Raw genomic sequence first — 11179 nt, 5'->3', positions numbered from 1 at the left:
GTATGAAAGAATAGAGTGTTCTAAATTAATTCCAAGTCAATAATGTACTGTCGTACCAAAGATCTTGATGTATTACAATCACATTGTCCAATACGCTTGAATGAATTCACAATAGACCCAAATGCTGCTTTGGTCCAGACCATCGTATGAGCACTTTGTAATTCAATAGTTTAAATAAAAAGTTCCTCTCAAACAAAATCCAAACACAATATTAAATACATCTGCAGAATGAATACAAAAGCAGGAAAGAGGAACCAGGAGTCAATATGAACCTCTCAATGACTCTACAACATCTCTATTTCGCAATTTCGGTACATAACAATATCATAAGTACTACCCAATTCTCGATAGTTGAATACTTTCTCTGGGGCTGATTTTGTTTGAAAGAAATAGCATATAAGATGATCTATACCAATTTTGTTTTCTTGAATTAATGCTCCACCAACCCTTACATCACTTGCATCAACATAAAAAATAACTTGTATGAAATATGGAGTTGAAAGAGCCTGTAAACTTTTTAATATGGTCTTTAATTTATCGAAATTCTTCTGACAATTGTTTGAACAAAAACTTGGTGTCCTTACTCAAAACAATTTGTCAGGGGCTCAGCAATTATGGAAAATTTTAAACTAATTTTCCTATCATATTCAGCGATACCCGAAATTCGCATCAGTTGCCTGTTACTTATAGGTACTGGAAATCAGTGTAGCCTAGACCTTAACTTCTACATGTTTGACTCAATTGTGTCCCACAAAATGTTCTAGAAAAGTAAGACAGTCACGGCAAAATTAACTTTTACTTAAATTATTTGTCAAATTGGTATCTCTCAATTGATCAGATAACTTCCGAGCGATTTCGAGGTGATAATTCCAAGTGTCGTTGTTTATAATGATGTCATCAGTGTACACATCAAAGCTATCTATACCATACTGTACCATGTTAATTAAGTGGTTGAGTGCTCAAGGAGAATTATTCAAATGTTATCACTTTAAATTGCTAAAATCGATCTGGAGTCGCAAATGCAGAAATTGAGTGGAATTTGCCATCATCTGTTCAAAAGGTCGAACTTGATGACATTTTACATTTATAATTTTGTCAGTGCAGTCCTCGATTATTGGTATTACAAATAAATCTGTTTTTGGTGACACTGTTCACTTTTCTATAATATGTACACAAACAGAAAGTTTTATCTGGTTTCAGCACAAGAATACGCAGCAAACTCCAATTAATTTTACTTTATTGAATAACACAGTTCCGCAACAAATATTATATTTCCTTCCTTTAACGTTCCTGTTTTAGAGGATTCATCCTTTAATAAAGCTATTTCACAGGTGTAGAATCCACAATTTCAAAGTTATGGTAGATTTTATTTGTTCGTGTTGGAACATCTGGAAACAAGTGCTCGTATTCACATAACAGTTGTTTTAGTTCACATTGTTTGTCCTGAGCATTCAGTATTTTCGAATTCTAAAGACTAGTTAAACCAAAGTCACTACAATCGGATTTTCACGCCCCAGTTTAAATAATCCTCACTATGTATGAAACATGCAACTCAGTTAACTGAAGGATTAACAGGGTAATCTCCATCAACATACTCCTACAACATATTTATATGACAAATTTGTTTCTGATTTAGCTTCGTGAATGTTAACGATGTAATGTGTCACTTAGCCTGGAAATGATTTTGAGGTATGGGCAAGAGAGCCAGAACTTTATCACCAGCCTGAAAAAATCATTTCTTCTGTTATACATTAATTTAATTTTTGACAGAGTAGAGTTTCTTGCTGCTTCACAAGCCTTTCACAGCTTATATTTTAAATAAGAGACATAGTCAAGAAGATTAATCACTGACTCGTCGGTTGAAAGAAGTTTCTCTTTTATGGATTTAAATGGTCTGCGGACAGTATGTCCAAAAACTAGTTAAAAAGCGCTAAAACCGAATGATTGTTGAACTGATACCCTAACGACAAACAACATTAAATGAATACCATCTATCCTACCTTGTCAAAGCAAAATGATCGAATCATTTTCTTCAAAGTCTGATGAACTCTTTGCCATGCCCCTAGACTTTCAGGATAATATCAGAAGATGTAAATTGTTGGATGCCTAATTTATGCATAACTTGTTAAAATTTCCATACATAAAAACTGAACCTAGATCAGATTGGAGAGATGTGAGAAGGCAAAAAGTACAAAAATATATAAAGGTTTTCACTATGATTTTAGTCTTAACATTCCTTAAAGGAATTGCTTCCGGAAATCTTGTTAACGCACACGTTATGGCCAACAAGTATTGAGTACATTTTTTCGCTTAATTGTTCGTCAAATACAGGAATAGGTTTCAGATGAGCCTTTGGTTTCTTCTGATTGGATTTGCCTACCATTTAACAAGTCTGACAATATCTACAGTAGTTAAAAACATCACGTTTAATTTTCGGACAATAAAAACGATTCATTATCGTGTGAAAAGTCATAATGACTACCAAATGACTAGCCTAAGAACTTCATTATAATACGATTTAGGAACAACAATCTGATACCACATTGACCACAAGTGGATGCTTCTGGTTGCCTCCAGATCCTCATAAGGACCGCTCTTCATTAACCAAATAACAACCAGGTGTTTGCCCAACGTCAGTTTTTTTTATAGCCCCTGATCACAGACTCTTGTTCCACAACGGGTGATTTTATGTTTTCACCTTGACTGAAGTAAAGAGAATGAACTGTAAAAAGAGTATTACTGCGATTTATTCCTCTTGACTTGTCAAAACCAGGAACGACATTAACCACATCAAAACACTGACCAATAATGTGTCAGTTAAAAGATGAATGTCCTGATAAACATCATTCTCTGGAGCTGTTAGTGCTATTCCTCTAGCACCTGCACAAGCAGGATATAAATTATGTATATTCATTTTCAATAGGATCAACGTTTTAATCCAAACAAGACTATTCAGTTACAAATGGATTGACCACAGCCTTATCTCCAGCTGATTCGTTGCCTAGCAAAAAATGAATACCCTCAGTATACATGGAAATCACAGCTCCGACAGTCGCCGGTCTTGGAACTAAGTCCGATGATAACTATATATTTGGGACAGAAATTTCAACAAAGCCACGCTATATTTCTTGAATGAGAACGCTTTTGCTAGAAGAAGACTTCTCAGATAAAGCATAGGTACCTGATAATGAAAGACACCGACAAGCTCTTGCTTCCCTTAAAAATCTAATCTTTTAATAGGGATAGGATTGGCAGAAACACCAATATGTGATATAGAACCTTTCGACATGAATGATCCGTAATTCACCGTAATATAAATGAATATAAATTCCAAGTTTCTACCTTTTTCTCATCATAGTATGTCTTGACATTACTATCGACGTGGTTCTTGAACTCCTCAATTAACATAAGCTGTCTAAGATTATTATAATCTTTATCAACCGTTTGAGATATACAACTCCCATCAAATAGTTGTTCTGTTTGCCCCAGCAATCTCAACAGATATTTGGCCAGTTTATTTTTTACAGTTCTTATTCCTCTGCTGATATGCACCAGGTGCCAACTCATAATTCTTCAAGATACTTTCCTTAACTTCATCGTAATTAGAACTTGCATGTAATAAGTTCACGCTGTAATAATAAAATCCAATTCTCTCTTGGCCATTTTAAACTTTCACAAGTTTCTCAAAATGAGGAAAATAATGGTCAACTAATATTTTTTGAAAAAGGAGATTATGACATAATATTGTTGGCAACATTAAAATCTAAATTTGGGAGGGAGATTTTTCTGCTTGCTACTTCTAATTCTTTTAATTTCAATTCCGTTTGCATTATCTTGCATCGTTTTCTCTTCTTTTCATTTCTCTTTCCCTTTTTGCATTTTAATTTCAATTTATTTCTTCCTTCTGCGTTTACATTTTCATATCTCTGTCTTCTTTTCCTTTTTGAATTTGCTTTTGCTTTTTCCACTTTGTTCGTTCTCTCTTTTCTTTCTTATTTTGAATATGCATCATTTCTTTATGAAGTGGAAACTTTCTTAAATCTATTTCCATCTGGTTTTAAAATTTCAATTCTTAAAATTGAATTTGAAAGCCTGAAATAAATTTACCAATCAAACTCAAAGCACTTATTTCAAACAGATCTTTTTGCACCAATTATTGAACCAAAATATTTATTATTTTTTGTTTCACAAAAATGCATTTATTCCGCTAATAGAATATTGTTTGACAACCTCAAACAACTCGTCCTTTCTAAAGATTCTATTCTCTCAAAAACAATTTTAATTTATCTGTATTTTTCTGGAATCCGTTTCACAGACGGGAACTAAGTTAAAGAGAAAGGAAAACCATTAAGTGTTGTAAAACTTATCAAATAAATTAATTATTCAAGTTAATAAACAAAAGATTTAGAGAAACTTATAATATTGTGAACTAAACATAAAATTATTTAAAATTTCCATATCAAGTCCAAAAGAATAGAGTGCTCCGAATATAATCCAAGTCCAGAATGTGCTGACATACCAACAGTCCTGATGTAACACAATAGCATTGTCCAAAACGTCTTTGAATGAATTCCTGTCGAAGAAAATCCAGACACTATATTAAATGCTTCTGCAGACTGAAAATAGAACACAAAAACATGAAATAGCAATCAGGACTCAGTCTCCATATTAGTATATCGCTACGATTTTGTTTCGCACTAGTACTACCTTTTAAATAGTTCACATCTTATCCGAACATGACAATTTTAGCAATACATCTGTACGTTACTAACTTTGCAGTACCCGCCTGTCATAATCATCCAATCAGAAAATTAATCCAGACTATACACAGGATCATTATATAGGATAAATCTAAAAGTTGTAAACAACTCATCGATAGATCTAAATAAAAATTAAAATCTACAGTCATGGATAAAAAGTTACAAACTCAAAAATATAGATATACGTATTAATAGCAACATATAAAGAAACTAATAGTCACGTCAAAAGTCTAATTTTGTAGCTGTAGGACACACGTCACAATTTAAGAAAAAATAAAAATAAAAATACTCATTTTCATGAGTGTATAATGGTATGTACGCTGTGTTTTTATATACCATGAGATGCATACATCATGCATTAAACAAATAGAAGCTTACCGAGTGGGATGAGTACAACTGTGAACAACATACACACATAATAATGACGTAAACTTGCATGTTGACACAAGAGCTGATCTATTTCAGATAAGATTTTTCTCTAAGTAGATAATCAAGCCTATATCATCAACTTATCCAACGAGATCTAGAAGTTGATGTTACATATGACTGGCTCGTAGTTCTGATATAATATTTAAGAGGAGCTTATATGTTATCATTGTGTTTTATCTTGAGCGAGAGTTCTGCTTATCTCTGTGATATTCCGATTCATCTGGTTCGGTTTTCTACTAAACTAGAGCCCGTATTTTTTTATATAGAATTTTTGTCCAACTGAATAAATCGATGTATACCATTAACACCTCTGTTAGCGCGAGATCTTGTATTATTTGTTTGTGATCTGGTGTATCAATGGCTGAACCTACCAACGCTCTAAGAAGAATTTTAATAATACGACGTTAATTAAACTTAGGTCATCCAATTAATAAATAATTTGATAATGAGCAAGATATAAACATATTTATTAATTAATATTGTAATTAATTGGCTGAGCTTGTTGCCACCCTGGGACCGAAATTCGATCGGACTTTGCTCCATCGTGCTCGTAAACCTTTTATTATTATTGCCTTAGGTTTTGTAATAAGAGAGATGTTAAGATGCTCTTTCATCTGACTGGCCGAGTCTATTGCCTCTTTAGACATCATCACGATCTTGATAATGAGAATGGACTATGCATATATGCATTTAACATTGAATATTTATATTTCTTAAATAAAAAAGAAGGTAATATCGGCACCGTATAAAATTTGGAAGATAAAATTCATGAGTAAACGAAACAAGTCACCCCTGCAGCTGAAAGTTTCCCATGAATTACGAATTTCTTTAACTTTCCATGGTGCGATCGAGCTAAAGTTTGATGATCTAACTGATACGTTGCAATGTTTGACCCAAATGTTTACTTCTATAGTTAGATCAAGAGTTGTTAGGTTTATATTGTCATATTTACAAAACGATTGCTAATTTAACTATATGACCTTTTTATTAGTATGCACGCGTTTTTCCTTTTTAACATTTCAAAAGCAACATTGGATTTTTGAATGGTTTGACCTATTTTTTTGAGAGCGATAGACTTTTTGTGCGTCAAAGAATACGGGAATCACCCTATCAGATAGTAATAAATACTATAGTGCATTAATTGGTATCTTAGATGTCTAATTAATGAGCTTTATAATTTCCGTATATATTCTATGTTATCTCTGCAATAAAATATAATAGAAATTGAACGATTTTTCTGTATCTATCACTTCCATATATAATTCCTTCCAAAATTCATATGGCTCTAAAAAACATGCGCTAGAAGACATTTGTGAAACAGATTTTCATATCAGAAAATATATCATACGATATAAAATGAGAGTTTACAGTTGCATTAATAATGTAGGTCATATCACTATTACAGAAGGGCGACATAAATTTTACATACATAAAGCAGACGTACTCAGGTCTCATATAACCTTCTACTGTGTGTGCAATCTAATTGTTAGCTAAAGTTTATAAACTCAGCGGGAGCCAAGTCAGAGCTAATTTGATTATCCTCTTGAGATGAAAACTGTCATTCTTTTAAACCAATACGAAATATGTTACGTCCAAAGTGGGGATGGTATCTACGATCTTGTTATGAGATTATTAATGGATGGATGATTATGGATGGATAGCTAGCTGAGTGAGTAGACGGATTCATGGATTGATGGTTAGTTTTTACTTCAATGTGGACAACTCAACTTGAAATATTCCCACTTTGCTTCAAACACAAGTCATGTGATTCAGTTCAGACGTTTCACTTTGTTAAGTTTAAAACAGGTTGATTTTTTTTAAAGTGGTGCTTTTGTAGAAATGGTTTATATTTGTTACTGTTTTTCAAATGGAAATTTAGGCACCAAAACGGCTATTAATAAAAGCAATACTTCAAAGATCACGGATATAATGCTACTATAATTAATATATATATATATATATATATATATATATATATATATATATATATATATATATATATATATATATATACATGCATATCTAGATCACATATTAGAAAGGCATATCAAACTTGAACTATGTTGTATTATATTGAACCATGTACAGATTATCGTTTTAGTCCAGGATGTAATTCAAACGTTGTGCAGATCTAACGAAATATGTGATTCACTTAAACTGTTAAGATGAAGTGAGACATTGACCATTTAAGGTGAAGTGAGACATTGACCATTTAAGTTGAAGTGAGACATTGACCATTTAAGCTGAAGTGAGACATTGACCATTGGTTACTGTACTAGCAAAAAGCAAAACTTAAACTTGATCAATGTACCGTATATATATCCTTATACCATTTACTTATTTCTCCGAACACAAGCAGATCATGGATTGGGTCCTGCTTATTGTTCCAAAAAAAAGGCAGATTATGGACTGGGGCTTAATTATTTCTCCGAATATTTTTTTATGGACATGGGCTTAATATTGCTGGAGTTTAGTATTATCAACGATAGCTCCAGTCCATAATCTGCTTGTGTGAGGTATAATACGTTAACATTTTAGGATTAAAAATATGCCCCATTTAACTTGAACGTTCTAAAATTATTATAAGTGTAAAGAAATTAATATAGACGGAAGAGAGACAAAACGCCTACACCAAAGATGTGGATGAATAAATTCAGATATCATGTCAATATGGCGATCTATGTAACTACTTACATGATTCATGTGATTGCTTTATACTGAGGTAGGATTTTTGGGATTGTCATTCTGTATTGTTGGCGTGCTATCAGAAACTTTAGTTGATTACTTTCCATCGTGCTTCAAATTAAGGCATATGTGACAAAGTGTAAATAAAGATGCAAATTGACCAAAAAGGCACAAAGATAGAAAAGACGTTTATAACACCTATTGCTAGCTGCAGAAGTGTGCTATTGTGAAAATCGTTATGTGAACAGAGGGGTGTTATTCGGGTCATCTTTATGTCAAATGAGATTTTTTATCCAAGCCACCCTTGTGCCAACAGAGGGGTTGTGTTCTTGCCATATTTATATCAGCAGAGGGGTGCTTTCGATGCCATCATTATATCAACCGAGGGGTGCTATTGTAGCCATTTGTATGTCAACAGAATGGAGTTATCCATGACATCTCTATGTCAACAAAGGTGTGCTGTCCAATACACCTTTATGTCAACAAAGATTTGCTATCCGGTTCTGTTTGACCTAGATGCAAGTCATACTTAGGTATAGTATATTACTAGGTATTTCCGTGTTTTCTAAAATCATTTATTGTCTACAGTGAGAAAATAAAAACAAACAAATCAAACAAAATATTGAAAGCTTATAAGAATTTCCAGTAAGTGAACCGCTTTCACCTTAATCACCTGATGTTTCATATAAATAAAAAAATCTGAGAATCTCTAGATTTTGTTCTACCAGTTGAAATATCTCTTACCGTCCAACCCATCCATTCACCCATGCACTGAACTGCATATGCACGAATCAATTCCTCCCTTCATCCATCCAATAATCAATCCTAAAACAAAACCCTCTCGACCGTCGAGGACATAACCGCAAAAAGTTAGCACTTATAAGAAATAATAAATACAGTATTAAAATGAAACGACAAGCTTGCCTCCTGCTGAGTATTTTAATTAAGCCACGCATACAATAGAAACATTTTTCAGATCCGGGTATATCGGCTTGAAGCATTCAGCATTGATGCCATCAAAGTATTCAAGGTAATTGAATTATTAACATTGGATTGAAAAGGACTCAACGTTTCTGTAAATAATTTATATGAACTCGAATCTAGTTTATTACGATAAGATCAATGTAACAATGACATAAGAGGCATATAAAAATACATTCTGTAAGCAAATTGTATGTAAAAAAAGGTACACCAATTGCAATAAGTTATATAATCACGTAAGTAAACAGTACCATGGCATAAGCATTCAGCTTAGTATTATTAGAAAAATGTGCTAATATTTCAGAACACCTGCTCACTTTTACTTTGAAACGGGTCATCTGAGTTCAGAACATTTGGGCGTTTTCAACTCAATTTTTGTAAATAAAATTTTGTTTTCTTTTGGAAAAATAAATCATGCACATAAGTAGTGAATGTTATCCTCAATATTATTTACCTTATCTCCAAATCGTACTTACGCCATCCTGCCTCTTCTAAAAGCAATCAGTGGTCCTAAGATTTACAGAAATGTTTTCTTTCTTTACTATGCAGAACTGCTAATATCAGAAAGTCAGCCTTGTCAAATGCGAATCCTCCAGTGTAGTTCTCGTAAATGTGTTATAATAATGACAATTTCAGATAATATAAAGTTGAACCACAATTATTCAAATTATTTGTAATACACGTTATTTACTTATTACATAATCAACCATTCCTAATTAGCTCACATACAATGTTAAACACTGCCGTTGCTGACAGCTTCATTTCATTTCCAAGCATTAACTTTCCCCAGAATGTGTGTGTTTGTGTGTGTGTGGGGGGGGGGGGATGGAGGGTGTGATTTTGATTTTTAACGTAACTTTAAAGATTTTTCAGTCATATCGCTGCGATGTCTGCTGTGTGGCACTTAATATTGAAGTCAAGCACTGAGGCATCATGCCGGAAACATGTAGCACCATCTTCCGCCAAGTTACATTATCCTGACACCAGGCCGACAAGCCCTAACACTAACCTCTTAATGCTGAGCTGCTTGTACCATTTGTATAAGTCTTTGGTATGACTCTGCCAGGGTTCTAACCCGCGACTTCCCACATCCGAGGCGGACGCTCTAACCACTTAGGCCACCGGAGCGGTCTACCCAAGAATCTACTATATATATATATATATATATATATATATATATATATATATATATATATATATATATATATATATATATATATGTGTGTGTGTGTGTGTGTGTGTGTGTGTGTGTGTGTGTGTATTTATGTAGCGATATCGTAAGCGACGGACGAAATCAAGCTTTAATTTCAACCCATAATTCCCCACCCCCGAATTTGTAAACATTAAACTTAATGTTGGAAAATTATAATTACATTCAAGCAAGTAATACTGAAACATAGAAAGTTACATATACATTTCTACATGGATTGCTTGTGCAGTTATTCGACCGCTAATTGAATAGACAAAGAGAAATATACAAGCAGAGATCTTCAAACGTATGACTAGAAACAAAACACAGGAAGAAATTTAAAGAAGTACACCTATGTGCAGAACGGTAGAAAAATCAAGGCAGTTAGTACGTCTTTGCGAACTATAGAACAAACTGTTGATATAAGCATGACAAGGGTAGCACACCTCTGCTTCCATAAAGATGGCCAGGATCATAAATCAATAATACATATAATACTTTAATTCCGTTGTATTTGTATTAATCCTTGCGCAATTATATTTTTAATCTATGATGTACTTCTAACTTTAAGTAGGTCTAGCTAAGTACTTGATTCAAGGTAAGTTCAAAGTAGAAGTTTTTTTGGGGGAGACGGGTTTGGGGGAGGGAAAATTATTGTGCACTATTCTCTTTATTAATTGGCTGCGATCGTGGGAAAACTATTTTAACCCCGCCTTCTGGAATGTTTTATTTTCAATGAACATTTTTGGCCTCCATTTTTCGAATCGACTCGCAATAGGGAATTGGGAAAAAATGGTATCGCCGGTTTTAATATGTAATGTCCATTTTTTGCGAGCTAAGTTTCGCAAAAGCTGGACATTATTCAACTCGTTTCATAAATTCATTATTAAATCATTACCCATTTGAGATCCTCCATGTATGCTACGAGCGAGATCTGTTATTGATCATCAGTGATCTTCCACGTGACTGAATGAACCTGTCAGAAATGATTAGATTTTGATCAAATTTGTTAAATGGTCCTATATCATACAGATTATGGATTGTATCTGATTATGAGCATGTTTATAGGCATATTTATGAAGTATTCTTGTATTTAAGTGGCTGAAGACGGTAAATAGGCGTTATCGTCATTATC

At 33.4% G+C, this 11179-nt stretch overlaps 1 long non-coding RNA gene across 1 annotated transcript; it reads right to left on the bottom strand.

Annotated features, from left to right (window-relative positions):
- Positions 1 to 346: 346 nt before the first annotated feature.
- On the bottom strand, positions 347 to 8721 carry LOC149794456 (uncharacterized). The gene is made up of 3 exons (XR_016422630.1): positions 8619 to 8721; positions 7884 to 7985; positions 347 to 4616 (listed from the first exon to the last, which is right to left on the bottom strand). It is a non-coding gene; the product is annotated as an uncharacterized LOC149794456 (long non-coding RNA).
- Between the last annotated feature and the right edge of the window lie 2458 nt (positions 8722 to 11179).

This window comes from Sinohyriopsis cumingii, chromosome 8 (assembly GCF_028554795.1).
Source record: "Sinohyriopsis cumingii isolate HCF-2022 chromosome 8, ASM2855479v2, whole genome shotgun sequence".
Taxonomy (NCBI): Eukaryota; Metazoa; Mollusca; class Bivalvia; order Unionida; family Unionidae; genus Sinohyriopsis; species Sinohyriopsis cumingii.
The sequence above is the reverse complement of the archived record's forward strand: the minus strand, read 5'-3'. Positions and strand labels throughout refer to the sequence as shown.